Genomic DNA, 14,801 nt, shown 5'->3' with positions numbered 1-14,801 from the left:
TTTCTACAAAATGGATGATACTGGCCCTGACACTTATTCATTCATTTAATACTTACTAGGTACCTACTATGTGCTGGACCTTGTGCTCTTGATGGGGATACAATCTTGTGAGTAAAATAAAGTCCCTGCTGTTGTGAATCTCATACAAACACATACTATTATACAAATAAATATATAACTACAGTGATCACAATTATGAAGGTACTATTCTGGGGCTCTAAGGCCACTGACAAGGAGATCTGACCTGTGGTAGGGTGGGGCTTCCCTGTGGAAGGGGAGACTTCCTGGAGGAAATATGCATAATGGGTAGAGTTAATGAGGTAAAGAGGAGTAGCAAATATTCAGCCAGAAGGAACAGCATGGGCAAATTAACTGAGGTAGAAGGAAATGAACGGAAGCTATTATGGCTGAAGCACCAAAAGAAAGAGGAAGAGAGAATCTGACATACCGAGGATGGGTGCTGGAAGAGCCCACTTTCCACTGGCTTTCGATGCTACTTCTAACTTTGCTCAAGATCCTTCATGTGTGCTGTTGAAGTGGCTGTAGGTGCTCTAGTCTCATAGTAAGCAATTAGACCAGGCAGGAACTTTTTTTTTTAATTTCCTTTGATTTATTTATTTTGGGCTGCATTGGGTCTTCGTTGCTGTGCGTGGGCTTTCTCTAGTTGCGGCAAGTGGAGGCTACTCTTCCGTTGCAGTGCACTGGCTTCTCATTGCAGTGGCTTCTCGTTGCGGAGCGCGGGCTTCACTAGCTGTGGCTCCCGGGCTCTAGAGTACAGGCTCAATTGTTGTGGCGCAGGGGCTTAGTTGCTCCTTGGCATGTGGGATCTTCCTGGACCAGGGCTCAAACCTGCGTCCCCTGCATTGGCAGGCAGATTCTTAACCGCTGTGCCACCGGGGAAGTCCCCAGGAACTATTTTTTTTTTTTTTTTTTTTTTTTTTTTGCTGTACGCGGGCCTCTCACTGCTGTGGCCTCTCCCGTTGCGGAGCACAGGCTCCGGACACACAGGCTCCGCGGCCATGGCTCGCGGGCCCAGCCGCTCCGCAGCATGTGGGATCCTCCGGGATCGGGGCACGAACCCGTGTCCCCTGCATCGGCAGGCGGACTCCCAACCACTGCGCCACCAGGGAAGCCCCCCAGGAACTATTTTAATACAGGTATTATGTACTTGAGAAACCAAAATGGCCATTCAAAGCCTTTTTCTTGTCTTTTCTTTTTTTTTTTTTTTTTTTTTTTGTGGCTGCGCCGCTCACCTTGTGGGATCTTAGTTCCCCAACGAGGGATCGAACCAAAACCCTTGTCAGTGAAAGTGCAGAGTCTTAACCACTGGACCACCGGGGAATTCCCTCAAAGCCATTTTTTATCCCCTTTTGTAATTACAACCCAAGTTCCTGGGGGATAAGGGGAGGTGAGATGTAACAGCCTCCATCGCAACTCCTTTATTCTGACACTAAAACAAACCAAAGTTACTACCAAGGAACATTTTAAAGCTTTTCTTTCTTTTCTGGGAAAGGATAACAAGAGCAGTGGGCTGCTTGGGAGGTCTTGGTGTGTATAAAATTTCTCATTTTTCTTGAAAACCCAATATAGCTCCTAAATTAAAGAGTTAGAAGTTTAAAGCTGTAGTTTCTATTTTTCCAAAGCAATGGAGAGATGATCATCACAATGAGGAAAATGTAGTCATTTTGTGTTGATTCTGTTCACATTATACTCCATATTTCCAAAAAGGAATGGTCTATTTTTTTTAAAAAAAGATACAAATAACAGACAAAGAAGATGCCATCTTTGTCCTGAAAGAGAGCTTTTCTTTCCTTCCTGCGAGGCCAGTAACACACTGGGTCAGGGAACACTCATTGCAGGAAAGCCACAGGCTCAACTCAAGAAGCCAGCCCTCCTTTACAGCTGGGTACCAGCCTACGAGACAGGTACCAGCCTTCGCTGAGCACTGAACTCAGCCCACTGGCCTGCCCTGAACACAGAGGGGCCTCCAGAGGTGTCCTATGCCTCGCTTTGCCTCCTTTTGCTTTTTCTCTCATAGTATTAAATACTACTTATTGGGCATCTACTCTGTGCCTGTCCTTTACATTAATTGTCCCTCTTCCTCCCCAAGCCCTGCAAAGGTTACAGTTAAATAAAGTAAGGCTCAGAGAGCATTATCAGTCAGGAATTTTTTTTTTCCAAATAGAAAACCCAACTCAAAATGGCTTAAGCAAAAAGGGTTACTGGCTCACATAACCAAAAAACACTAATAAGTAGTACCAGTTTCAGGCACAACTGGATCCATGTCCTCACAAGAACCACAGGGCCCGTTTCTGTCTCTTGGGTCTACACCCCTTGTTGGAGATGGTAGAGAAGATGGCTAAGATAGCTCACCATCCTATATTTGCTCCTTTTCCTGTCTCATCATGTTTCACTGCTCCTATTTGGGTTTCCTACCCATCCCGGAACCACTGATTTGGGCTGGACAAGGATCCACTGATTGTTTTAGACCAAAATTCAGCATCCAGCTCTGGAAGTCTGACAAGGGGTCTGAGAATTGAGGGAAGGATAGATGGGTCATAGAACAACTACCATCCAGAAACACCACTTTCTTTCCCATTGGCCAAGCCACTGCCTCTCACCCTGTTACTTACTATTTAGCCTCAGCCTTGTGCTGCCTTTGAAATAAAGTCCTTCCCACACTTCCGGTCTTAGTCCTCTTACCCTATCAGTCTGAACTAACCAGAAGCTTCAGTATCCTGGGAGTAAGCAAGAGTCCACAGAAACTCTGTAGATTCCTTGATAAACCCAAGGAGTAGTAAATGAACACGTGACTCCCAACCAGGGCATCCAGCCAAGGGAATAAATTAGGACTGAAAGCACCCTATGCTCTGCTCACCAAGCCATGTGTCATAGTGCAGGGTTGCATCTACCCAAAGGAAAGGACAATTTTTTTTTTTCTTTTTTGCAGTAAACCATCCCATGGTCCTTAATCCTTAGGCTCATAGTCAATTCTCTACTTTAGGGAATTTCCATTCCATCTCTCCCTCCATTTCCCTTCTTCCCTCCCTTTCTGTGTTTCTCTCTCCCTCCAGATAAGATCCATTCCAGGATGTCCTCTCACCTCTTAACCTTTCAAGATTCCTTAATTCTCCTCTCCTTCATGGATTAGACATAGCAGGTTGTCATGAGCGCAAGAGGCAGGAAGAGTACCATCCTGGTATCTTTATCCCAACTTAATCCCTAAATGCCACAAAGAGTAACTGCAATCTATTTAAAAAATCATAAAGAGGCCATTAATTATGGTCTCTGACAGGCCACCTACATTTTTAAAAAATATAAAAACAGAATGGAAAACATATGAAAGAAAGGACTGGCTCTGTGTGACAAAGTAAGTATTAACACCCAAAAGCATCACTGAGCCACGTGTGCGTGCCTTCTAGTGTTAGAAACATACTTTCATTTCTTTAGTCAAAAAATATTTTCTGAGAGGACTTACCTGGTGGCGCAGTGGTTAAGAATCTGCTTGCCAATTCAGGGGACACGGGTTCAAGCCCTGGTCCGGGAAGATCCCACATGCCGCAGAGCAACTAAGCCCGTGCGCCACAACTACTGAGCCTGCGCTCTAGAGCCCGCGAGCCACAACTACTGAAGCCTGCGCGCCTAGAGCCCATGCTCCGCAACAAGAGAAGCCACCACGATGAGAAGCCTGTCCTCTGCAACGAAGAGTAGCCTCCACTCGCCGCAACTAGAGAAAGCCCACGTGCAGCAATGAAGACCCAGAGCAGCCAAAAATAAATTAATTAATTAAAAAAAAATTTTTTTCTCTAAGAGCCTCAGAGCCTCTGATGAGGCAGCTCATCTCCCTGGAACCCACTTTACCCAGACCTTTGCATGGCTGACTCCTAAGCATCTTTCACACACAGAAACACTGGGTTGCTCCAAATTCCTCCAGTGAAGAAGCCCAAAACTCATGGGCAGCTTGTAGTTTTCCATACCTTAGGTACCTTTCAGTCTTCACATTCTGCCAGGGTCTGGGAAGGTATCAAGTTGAACCACATGAAATTGCCTTTTTATGGGTCAAATGAAAATGTTAAATATTTTGGAGGAAAAGAAAAGCTTTATTCAACCAAAGTATGCACTGTTAGCATTAACTGCTTTCCCCAAATATTAAATGGTATATACCATATTTATAAAGTTTAGCATTGTTAATGTTTATTCAAATCCTCCAATTACTGCTTCTCAATTGCAGAAAGTTTTGTTTCTCAGAAAAGAGTTCCAAATGACAGAAAAGGTGGTAATTGGTTGAAAAAAAGTCAGGTGAATATGATGAATGTGGGAAAATTTCTTAGTTCAATTCGGTTAACTTCTCTATGATGGTTTGTGATTTCTGTAGTCAAATGTTGTCATGCAACAGTATAGGTCCATGTCTGCTAACCAATACAGAGTGCTTTTAGATCACCTGTTTTGATATATAATTTCAACTTTTTGACAGTTAAGATGCTACTGTTAGTTATACCTGGGTTAAAAAGCGGTAATGAAACACTCTTTGTAGACCACCATACCATTACCAGAACCTTTTTTGGTTGCAGTGATTGTTTGAACACATGTTCGGGAACTTCATCAAAATCCAACCATTGTCCCAACCACTTTCAATTTCATTTTTTATCAGAGCTTATGATCCTCTCCAAAATATGTCCCTGTTCTTTCAAATGTAAAGAGATGAGCATACCTCTAACCATCTGAGTTTATGATCGTCCATTAACTGGTGTGGTACCTACCCACTTGTCCAATTTTTTCACCTTTCCTATTGCAGCCAGGTGTCGAGAAATTGTTGTAGCAGAAACTCCTAAGTCTGCTGCAAGACCTCGAATTGCTGTTTTGGGGTTAGCTTCCACCATGGCTCTCAACTGATCTTCATTTAAAACAGATTTGGGTCTCCCTCGAGGCTCATTTTTCAGACTCAGATCCCCAGAACGAAATTTTTCAAGCCACCATCGGATAGTCCTTTCACTAACAGAGCCTTCTGCAAAGACAGAATTGATGTTTCTACTTGCCGTGGCTGCACTACGTCCTAGTTTAAATTCATATTAAAAAAGTATTCGTAAATCTTTCAAAGACATGGTATTGTTCACTTCTGTAGAGAAAATAAACAATAAAAACTCAATCATCAAAGAAAACTGAATCTATATAAAATACTATACTTAGATTCTATACAAAACTTTTATTTCTCCTCAAATTTTCACTCACTAATTTTACTGTCCATCAGTGCATCTTGTCTGCAACAATAATTACTGTTTAGCTAATGCTAGCTTTCTACTTCCTGCAATTCTTCCACAGTTATTAATTGAAATTTCTAATATAAAGGAAGAACTGTCCCTTTCCCCCCACCATTTTTAAATTTATATCAGTATGGACTCATGGATACTTCCTTTATTAATTCAATGATATCATTATTTCTTTTGCTCAAATTGTTCCAGCTTTGGCCATTAGGAACTCCTTCAGGTTGGCTCCCATGTTCCTTCAACAATATTCCCCCTTTTCTTTCTTTTTTTTTTTTCAAAGCATTTTGTTATTATCTGGCACACCTAAAGATTTTCCAGGCACCTTTACCCCATCTAAGTCCTACAGTCGACCACTTCTCTAAAGAGCCCTGGTTCCTTTTATTGGAGAATCATACTTAGAAATAAAAAATTGGATGCTAAGTTTGTTCATTACTGCTGAGGTGTCATCACTTCTAGTTCCTCACAGTGGACAGAGTTAGGAAATAAATGTATGCATACTAACCCACACATATAGTGATATCGCAGATTCCAATCCAACCCAACAGAGTTCATTTTAGCCTCCTCCTCTCCTTATGAGAAACCCAGTTCTTATTATCTAAAAACGTATTTACCTATTTGTTCAGTTAGTACACACATAAAGCACAGACAGAATTGCTAATCTATACCCCTGTTAGAAATACATTTACTGACTAGATTACAGCATTAATGCACAGTTCTTTTATGTCTTTAACATTACAGTATCCAGTCAAGATGATATTTTTCAAAATTATTTGGGTTAGTTCTTTTCTTCCCCATTCTATTCAATGTCACTCCTTCCTCATTCCTACTACCAAATTCCCGCCTCTCCATTTCCTTGCACCCCTTTCCCACCTGCCCCCTATAGGTTACCAGTCACTTCATTTTCTGGTTTAACCCGCCGGTACTGATTTTGCACAGATGAACATATATATGTGTATTGTCTTATATCTCCTTCTTTCTTACATAAAAGGCAGTATGCTATAAGTACTATTGTGCTTTACTTTTTTCGCTTAACTGTATATTCTCGAAAACACTCCATATCCACATCTCCATTGATAGAGATCATCCTCATTCTTTTTTTATAGCTCCATTATTCCACTGTATGGATACACAACAGTTTAATTACTTTCCTATGTATAGGCATTTAGATTGTGTCCAGTATTTTGTAGTTACATACAATGCTGTAATGAATATCTGCATATTTTCATATTGTTGGAGGTATATCTTCATGGTAGATTCCCAGAAATGGTGTTGCTGGGTAAATAAATACCTATGTAGTATTTTTAGGTATTGCCAAATCTCCCTTCAGAAGGAGAATTATAAAATTTACAACAATTATAACAATTTTATTCTCACCAGCAATGTATGAAAGCACCTGTTTCCCCACAGCTTCAGCAACAAAGAATACTGTCATATTTTTAAATTTTTGCCATTGATAGGTATTGTTTTAATTTGCATTTCTCTAATTATGAGTGAATGTGAACTTTTTTCATATATTTGAGAGTCATGTTTATGGCTTATTTTTTGTGAGTTGTCTGTTCATGGCTAATTCTCACTTTTGTATCTGGTTGTTATAACTTGGTTGTTATAAATTTTTCTCTCAATTTTTAAGACCTCTTTGTACATAAAAAACATTGTTAATAAGGACCTACTGTATAGCACAGGGAACTCTACTCAATACTCTATAATGACCTATATGGGAAAAGAATCTAAAAAAGAGTGGATATATGTATATGTATAACTGATTCACTTTACTGTACAGCAGAAACTAACAATTGTAAATCAACTGTACTCCAATAAAAATTAATTTTAAAAAAAGAATTATAGAAGTATTCTCATATAAAAAATTATCCTTTTTTGTGGCCTAGATTGTGAATATTTTCCCACAAACTTCTTTTATGGGATTTTTTTCATGCAAGAATTTAATTTAGTGAAATTTATCACTTTTCTTTTAATGCTTCTGGATTTTAAGTCAGAGTTAAATACCCTTATTTTCTACACCAAGATTATAGAGGAATTAGTTCATGTTAGCAGTGGATTAAGGTGAACTTTTAAATAATGTTACAGGGACAAATGGGTAGCCATTTGGAAAATGCTAAAAGTAGATCATTCATTATTCCATGATAAAAGTAGATCATTTTCCAAATGGCTACCCATTTGTCCCTGAACTAGTATTAAAAGGTCTATTTTACCCATAGCTAACGTCATACTCACAGATGAACAACTGAAAACTTTCCCCCTAAGATCAGGAACAAGATAAGGATGCTCACTTTCACTGCTGCTATTCAATGTTGTACTTAGAAGTTTTAGCCAGAGCTATTAGACAAGCAAAAGAAGTAAAAGGCATCCAAATTGGAAAGGAAGAGGTAAAACTATCTCTATTCATAAATGACATGATCCTATACATAGATAATTCCAAAGAATCCATAAGAAAGCCACTAGAGCTAATAAACAAGTTTAGCAAAGTTGTAGGGTCCAAGAACAAAAATCAGTTTTGTTTTATACACCAGCAATGAATAATCTGAAGAGAAAATTAAGAAAGCAATTCCATTTATAATAGCATCAAAAATAATAAAACACTTAGGGATAAATCTAACGAAGAAGGTAAAAGACTTATATGCTGAAAACATTGCTGAAAGAAATTAAAGAATGAAAAGACAACTGTGTTCATGGATAGGAAGATTTAACATTGTTAACATGTCAGTATTACCCAAAACAATCTACACATTCAACACAATCCCTATCAAAATTCCAATAGCCTTTTTCACAGAAATGGAAAAGCAGATACTCATTTTCATATGGAATTGCAAGGGACCCTGAATAATCAAAATAATCTTGAAAAAGAAGAAGAAAGCTGGAGGACTCACATTTCCGAACTTTGAAACTTAATACAAAGCTACAGTAATTAAAACTATGGTATAGGCATAAGGACAAACATAAAGACCAGTGGAAAAGGAAGTCTAGAAACAAACCCTCACACATATGGTCAATTGATTTTTTGACAAGGCAGTCCAGTGGTTAAGACTCCATGCTTCCACTTCAGGGGGCACAGGTTCAATCCATCGTGGGGAACTAAGATCCTGCATGCTGCGTGGTGCAGCCAAAATATATATATATATTTGACAAGGTCATGTCAAGACCTTTCAGTGGGAAAGGACAGTTTTTCAACAAATGGTACTGGGAAAACTGTATATCCACATGCAAAAGAATGGAGCTGGACCCTAACCCACACTATATACAAAAATTAACTCAAAATGGATCAGAGACCTAAATGTAAAAACTAAAACTAAACCAGTCTTAGAAGAAAACCTTGGGGAAATTTTTCATGACATTGAATTTGGCAACAATTAAAATAAAAATAGGTAAACTGAATTACATTAAAATTTAAAACTTCCATGCTAAGGACACAATCAACAGAGTGAAAGGCAACCTACAGAATGGAAGAAAATCATATATCTAATAAATGGTTAAATATCCAGAATATATAAAGAACTCTTACAACTCAATAACAACAACAAAAAACAAATAACCTGATTAAAAAATGGGCAAAGGACTTGAATAAATATTTCTCCAACGAACATACACACATGGCCAACAAGCATATGAAAACATGCTCAACATAACTAATCATTAGGGAAACGCAAATCAAAACCACAATGAAATATCACCTCACACCCATCAGGATGGCTGTTAACAATAACAAAACAACAGAAAATAACAAGAGTTGACAAAGATGCGGAGAAATTGGAACCCTTGGGTACTGTTGGTGGGAATGTAAAATGGTGCAGCTGCTATGGAAAACAGTAAGTTGGTTCCTTAAAAAATTAAAAATAGAATTACCGGGACTTCCCTGGTGGCGCAGTGGTTAAGAATATGCCTGCCAATTCAGGGGACACAGGTTTGAGCCCTGGACAGGGAAGATCCCACATGCCGCGGAGCAACTAAGCCCGTGCGCCACAACTACTGAGCCTGTGCTCTAGAGCCCGCGAGCACAACTACTGAGCCTGTGCTCTAGAGCCCGCGAGCCACAACTACTGAGCCCACATGCCACAATTACTGAAGCCTGTGTGCCTAGAGCCTGTGCTCTGCAACAAGTGAAGCCACTGCAATGAGAAGCCTGTGCACCGCCATGAAGAGTGGCCCCCACTCACTGCAACTAGAGAAAGCCGGCACATGGCAACAAAGACCCAACACAGCCAAAAATAAATAAATTTATTAAAAAAAAATTTTTTTAATAAATAAGTAAAACTAGAATTGCCATATGATCTAGTAATTCCACTTCTGGGAATATATCCAAAAGAACTGAAAGCAGAGTCTCAGAGAGCTATCTATAAACCCAAATTCATAGCAGGATTATTCACAATAGCCAAAAGGTAGAAGCAACCCAAATGTCCATCAAACAATGATGACTGGATAAACAAAATATGGTAAATACACAGTTGAATATTATTCAGCCTAAAAATGGAAGTAAATTCTGACACATGCTGCAAAATGAATGAACCCTGAAGATATTATGCTAAGTGAAATAAACCAATCACAAAAAGACAAATACTGTATGATTCCACTTATATGAGGTACCTAAAGTAATCATATTCATAGAGATACAAAGTAAAATAGAGGTTACCAGAGGCTGTGGGGGAGGGGAAAATGGCACGTTTTTTAATGGGTATAGAGTTTTAGATTTGGGAGATAAAATAGTTCTAGAGATCAGTTGCACAAAGATGTGTATATACTTACTACTACTAAACTATACACTTAAAAATGGTTAAGATAGGGACTTCCCTGGTGGTCCAGTGGGTAAGACTCCACACTCCCAATGTGGGGGACGGGGGTTCAACCTTTGGTCGGGGAACTAGATCCCGCAAGCATGCTGCAACTAAGACCCGGCACAGCCGAAATAAAAATAAATAAATAAAAAATTTTTTTAAATGGTTAATGTGGTAAATTTTATATTTTGTGTAAATTTTATATGTTGTATATTCTACCACAATTAACAATAAAAATTAATGAAAATTAGATAAATTGGACTTCATCAAAATTAAGAACTTTGTGCATCAAAGGACACTATCAAGAAAGTGAAAAAACAACCTACAGAATGGGATAAAATATTTGCAGATCATATATCTGACAGGAGATTAATACTGAGAATACAGGGAATTCCCTCGTGGTCCAGTGGTTACGACTCCACGCTTCCACTACAGGGGGCACATGTTCCATCCCTAGTTGGGGAACTAAGATCCCACATGCTGCGGGGCAACTAAGCCCACGGGCCACAACTACTGAGCTCGCATGCCTCAATGAGAGAGCCCACATGCTGCAAACTACAGAGCCCACGCACTCTGGAGCCCACACACCACAACTAAAGAGAGAAAACATGCACGCCACACTAGAGAGAAGTCCACGCGTCACAACGAAGAGCCCGCCACAACGAAAAAGATCCCACACGCCTCAACAAAGACCCTACGTGCTGCAACTAAGACCCGATGCAGACAAAAATTAAAAAAAAAAAAAAAAAAGAATTGTAGACTTTGAGGGGTAAATTAAAAAAAAAGAGAGAGAGATCAGATTTATGGTTACCAGAGGCAGGGGGAAGGGGAATTGGATGAAGTACACAAAAAGTACACATATCCAATTATAAGGTAAATAAGTACTAGGGACGTGATGTACAACATGGTAAATATAATTAACTCTGCTGTATGTTATATATAAAAGTTGTTGAGAGTAAATCTTAAGAATTCTCATCAGAAGGAATTTTCTTTTTCTTTTATTTTGTATCTATATGAGATGATGGATGTTCACCAAACTTATTGTGGTAATCATATCATGATGTATGAAAGTCAAATCATTTTGCTGTACACCTTAAACTTCTACAGTGCTGTATGTAAATTATATCTCAATAAAACTGGAAGAAAAAAAAAAAAAACCCTAGTAGACTTTGCACTAACCTCAGAGGCTGTTTACTTAGGGCAAGATTTAAGAATTACCTTAAAGAAGACTATTTAATCCTGAAGACGACTGGCCAGATCACATGGAATTATTGGGAAGGCTTGAGAAAAAAACAAATGGAACAAAAAATAATAAAGTGTAATTCAATGGTTTTTTGTATATTCCCAGGGCTGTGAATCTAATTTTAGAACATTTCTTGCTCCACCTCCCACAAGAGAAACTCTGTACCCATTAAGTTATTCCCCATTCTCTCTCTATCCCTTTCCCAGCCCTAAAATATTAATCTATTTTCTGTCTATAAATTTGCCTATGTGGATGTTTCCTATAGTTGGAATCGTACAGTATGTGATCTTTTGTGACTAGCTTCTTTCACGTAATAGATTTTCAAGTCATTCACGTTGTAGCATATATCATTACTTCCTTTCTTTTCATTGTCAAATAATATCTCATTATATGGATATACCACATTTGTTTATCATCAAATAGACATCAGGACTCTTTCCATTTTTTAGCTATTATGAATAATGCTGCTAATAACAGCATGTACAAGCATGATTCATGTATAAGTTTTTGTGTAGGCATAGGTTTTCAATTCTCTTAAATATATACCTAAGAGTGGAATTCTGGATCACATTGGATCACTCTGTTTAACCATTTGAGAAACTGGCAGACTGTTTTCAAAGTGGCTGCACCATTTTACATTCCTATCAGCAGTGTATGAGCATTTCAATTTTCTACTTTCTTTACCAATAGTTGTTATTTCCTGTCTTTTTTATTATTGCCATCTTTTTTTGTTATTGCCATCAGTGTGTGAAATAGTATCTCATGATTTTGATTTGCATTTCTCCAATGCTGAATATCTTTTCATGAACTTATTGGCCATTTGTATATCTTCTCTAGACAAATTCTATTCAAATCCTATGCCCATTTTTAAAATTGGGTTATTTCTCTTTTCACTATTTTTTTAACATCTTTATTGGAGTATAATTGCTTTACAATGGTGTGTTAGTTTCTGCTTTATAACAAAGTGAATCAGTTATACATATACATGTCTCCATATCTCTTCCGTCTTGCATCTCCCTCCCTCCCGCCCTCCCTATCCCACCCCTCTAGGTGGTCACAAAGCACGGAGCTGATCTCCCTGTGCCATGTGGTTGCTTCCCACTAGCTATCTATTTTACATTTGGTAGTGTATATATGTCCATGCCACTCTCTCACTTTGTCCCAGCTTACCCTTCCCTCTCCCCGTGTCCTCAAGTCCATTCTCTAGTAGGTCTGCGTCTTTATTCCCATCTTGCCCCTAGGTTCTTCATGACCATTTTTTTTTTTTTTAGATTCCATATATATGTGTTAGCATACGGTATTTGTTTTTCTCTTTCTGACTTACTTCACTCTGTATGACAGTCTCTAGATCCATCCACGTCTCTCAAATGACCCAATTTTGTTCCTTTTTATGGCTGAGTAATATTCCATTGTGTATATGTGCCACATCTTCTTTATCCATTCATCTGTCGATGGACATTTTGGTTGCTTCCATGTCCTGGCTGTCTCTTTTCACTATTGAGGTGTAAGAGGTCTTTATATATTCTGGACACAAGTCCTTCTCAGATATGTGATCTACAAATAGTTTTTCCCATTCTGTGCATTGTCTTTTCACTTTCTTGATGATATCATTTGCAGCAAAAAAAGTTTTAAATTTTTATATAGTCCAATTTATTTTTTGTTTTGTCACTTGTGCTTTGGTGTCATATTTAAGAAACCACGGCCTAACCTAAGGTCACAAGGTCTTACTGCTGTTTTCCTTGAAGAGTTTTATAGTTTGATTAGCTCTTACATTTAGGCTTATGATCTAATTTGAATTAATTTTTGTGTATGCTGTGAGATAGAGGCCCAACTTCATTCTTTCACATGTAGATATCCAGCAGGGTCTACTAACACTATTTGTTGAAAAGATTTTCTTTCCCATTTAATTTCCTTGGGACCCTTACTGAAAGTCAGTTGACAATTTTCCTGGTTATTTTTTGCATGTTTGTTTTTCCGTATGGACTTTAAAATCAGTCTGTCTAACTCAATAAAATAACTTAGATTTTTTATTAAGGTTGCATTGATTTTATAAATTAACTTAGGGAGGATTGACATCTTCATGTTTTGCCATTTGTTTAAATCTGCTTTAGTATCTTTTAGGGGTGTTTGAAAGTTTCGTTTTATAGGTTTTGCACCTTATTAAATTTATTCCTAAGTATTAAATCTTCTATTTTGCTGTTGTAAATGGGCTTTTCTCTGACACTATGTTCTGTTTACTGTAAGTATACAGGCATACCTCGGAAATATTGCAGGTTTGGTTCCAGACCGTGGCAATAATGAATATTGCAATAAAGCAAGTCACACAGATATTCTGGCTGCCCAGTGCATGTTTATAAAATTATGTTTATATTATATTGTAGCTTATTAAGTGTGCAATAGCCTTATGTATAAAAAATGTACATACCTTAATTTAAAAATACGTTATTGCTAGAAAATGCTACCCATCATCTGAGCCTTCAGTCATTCTCTTTTTGCTGGTGGAGGCTCTTGCCTTGATGTTGACAGCTGCTGACTGATCAGGGTGGTGGTTGCTGAAGGCTGGGGGGGCCTGGGGGGCTGTGGCAATTTCTTAAAATAAGACAAAAAGGAAAGAAATTTGCCACATCAACTGACTCTTCCTTTTGTTGCAGGAAGGGGGACCCCTTCCAGGGCCCGAGAGTGGGCTTTTGTCTAACACTTGGAAATGAATTGTCCGAGGAGACACACGTGCTGACAAAGCAAGAGACTTTATTGGGAAGGGGCGCCCGGGTGGAGAGCAGCAGGGTAAGGGAACCCAGGAGAACTGCTCTGCCACATGGCTTGCAGTCTCGGGTTTTATGGTATGGGGTTAGTTTCCCAGTTGTCTCTGGCCAATCACTGTGACTCAGGGTCCTTCCTGGTGGCATGTGCATTGTTCAGCCAAGATGGATTCCAGTGAGAAGGATTCTGGGAGGTTGGCAGGACATATGGACTGGAGTCTCCTCTCTCCTTTTGACCTTTCCCGAATTCTTCCAGTTGGTAGTAGCTTGTTAGTTCCACATTCCTTACCAGGACCTCCTGTTGTAAGATAATTCACACAAATGTCTACTATCTTGCCTGGCCAGGGCCGGCCGTTTCGGTCAGTGGTTCCCCTAGCACTTTCATGAACGATTTCTCTGTAGCATGCAATGCTGTTTGATAGCATTTTACTCATAGTAGAACTTCTTTCAAAATTGGATTCAATCCTTTCAAACCCTGCCTCTGCTTTATCAGCTAAGTTTATATAATATTCTAAATTATTTGTTGTCATTTCAACAATCTTCACAGCATTTTTACCAGGAATAGATTCCATCTCAAGAAACCACTTTCTCTGCTCACCCATAAAATAAACTCCTCATCTGTTAAAAAGTTTTATCGTGAGATTGCAGCAATTCAGTCACATCTTCAAGCACAACTTCTAATTTTGCAAAAATTACCAAAATGTGACACAGAGACACAAAGTAAGCAAATGCTATTGGGAAAATGGCACCT

General features: G+C 38.8%; 1 long non-coding RNA gene across 1 annotated transcript in view; it reads right to left on the bottom strand.

The window, feature by feature from the left end:
* Window positions 1-14,019: 14,019 nt before the first annotated feature.
* Window positions 14,020-14,801, bottom strand: part of LOC309794868 — a 30,807-nt gene continuing 30,025 nt past the window's right edge. The window contains exon 3 of the long non-coding RNA XR_014292193.1: window positions 14,020-14,348. This is a non-coding gene — a long non-coding RNA (uncharacterized lncRNA). The remainder of the gene's footprint in view (window positions 14,349-14,801) is intronic.

The sequence above is a fragment of the Mesoplodon mirus genome, assembly GCF_964341445.2.
Source record: "Mesoplodon mirus genome assembly, chromosome: 19".
Taxonomy (NCBI): domain Eukaryota; kingdom Metazoa; phylum Chordata; class Mammalia; order Artiodactyla; family Ziphiidae; genus Mesoplodon; species Mesoplodon mirus.
The sequence above is the reverse complement of the archived record's forward strand: the minus strand, read 5'-3'. Positions and strand labels throughout refer to the sequence as shown.